Source organism: Onychomys torridus, chromosome 13 (assembly GCF_903995425.1).
Source record: "Onychomys torridus chromosome 13, mOncTor1.1, whole genome shotgun sequence".
NCBI classification, from domain to species: Eukaryota; Metazoa; Chordata; class Mammalia; order Rodentia; family Cricetidae; genus Onychomys; species Onychomys torridus.
In genome coordinates, this window is record NC_050455.1 from 1,555,363 (window position 1) to 1,556,928 (window position 1,566).

Below are 1,566 nucleotides of genomic sequence, written 5' to 3' on the forward strand. Positions count from 1 at the left end.
TATGCCAATTAAATCAAGACAATGGCGTCTTGTTCCCCTTGCATGAACCCTGATGAAATTGCCTGTCCAGGGGAAGGAAAGTATTTCATTATTGCACCTTTGAAAAAGGATAATCCTTTCTGTATTTCCTTTCGGGCAGGGGGGTCTTTTGTTCTCCTGTCTCTGATCCACACACGTCCTCAGTGTTAGTTTCAGGGAAGAACACCGTAAAGGTTTTGGTTTGTTTTGAAGTGCATGATTAAATGGAGGAACTGTTAGGAAAGAAGGACCCATCACAAGTATTCTGGAATTAATAAACCAGGGGGCTTACTGGGGTGATCTGCTGGGGATTGCAGCAGTTCTGAAACCTTACCTGCTTACCTGAGTCGTAGTGGGGGTTCCTGGATGGGTGAGTCGGGCTCTGAGTGAGTTTTTACACTTGGGTCCCAATGGGCAGGCCTACAGACACACCTTGGATGGATATTTAACTATTAAAAAAATAATGCTTGTTACTTTTCCTTCAATTTTATTTTTTAAATTTTTATTTACATATATTTAATTTTGGATTTGGAAACAGGGTTTCTGTGTAGCCCTGACTGTACTGGAACTCACTCTGTAGACCAGGCTGACCTCTAACTCAGAGATTCACTTGCCTCTGCCTCCTGACTGCTGGGATTAAAGGTGTGTGCCACCACCACCCGACCTAATTTTACTTTATTTTTTTTTTTTGAGATTTGAAATTTTTTTATTTTATTTTATGGGTGTTTTGCCTGCATGTGTGTCTGTGTACCACATAGGTGGTACAGTGCCTGGGGAGGGTGTTAGATCCCCCTGGGACTGGTGTTTTGAGTGTTTGTGTACAGCCGTAAGTGCTGGGAATGGAACCCAGGACCTCTCTGCAAGAATAACAAGCCCTCTTAGCCACTGTGCCGTCTCTCCAGCCCCAGAATTAGCTTTCTAACAGAAGTTCTTTGAACTAATGAGACACGGAATTCTGCAAGTCTCCAGAGTCATTGCACTCAGCCCTCAATACCTTAGTTTCAATGTTCTTGCTACTGACAAACTTGTCATCTGCCTGCCTGTCTGTCTGTCTTATCTGTCCATTGCCACTCAACTACCACAGCGTTCAAGAAGATTTTTGCACTTTACGCTATCATTTATCCTTACAGCATACAGCATCAAAAAGAAAGTGTACTGGATTGTCTTCTAAAAAATAACCCATCACTGTTGAGACTAGTCACATCATGACAAGGGTGCTTGTCCTGGTGGGCTAGAATTCTCCAAGAGAATCTGCTAGTCTTGATTCACTGTTAGAGGCCTTCAGTGTCCCTCTTAGTGCACAGATCAGAAACATGTGAAAAAAAAATGTAAGAGGCAAAGTAGACGAGGCAGATGCGATGAGTAGACCCAGAGGCTCTTTTGAGAAGGCCTAAGAACCTGGCTTTAGTCCCTGGATCCACAAGGTGCAGGAGAGAATCGTCGTCTCCTGAGAGTTGTCCTCTGGTTACTCTGCCTGAACCACCGCATAGACTTACCCTTGTGCACACACACACCAATTAAATACATGTGGACATGGATGTTGATTGA

General features: G+C 43.6%; 1 non-coding gene across 1 annotated transcript; it reads left to right on the forward strand.

Annotated features, from left to right (window-relative positions):
- Nucleotides 1-1,205: 1,205 nt before the first annotated feature.
- Nucleotides 1,206-1,335, forward strand: LOC118595089. Its single transcript, XR_004946462.1, has one exon. It is a non-coding gene; the product is annotated as a small nucleolar RNA SNORA3/SNORA45 family (small nucleolar RNA).
- Nucleotides 1,336-1,566: the final 231 nt, after the last annotated feature.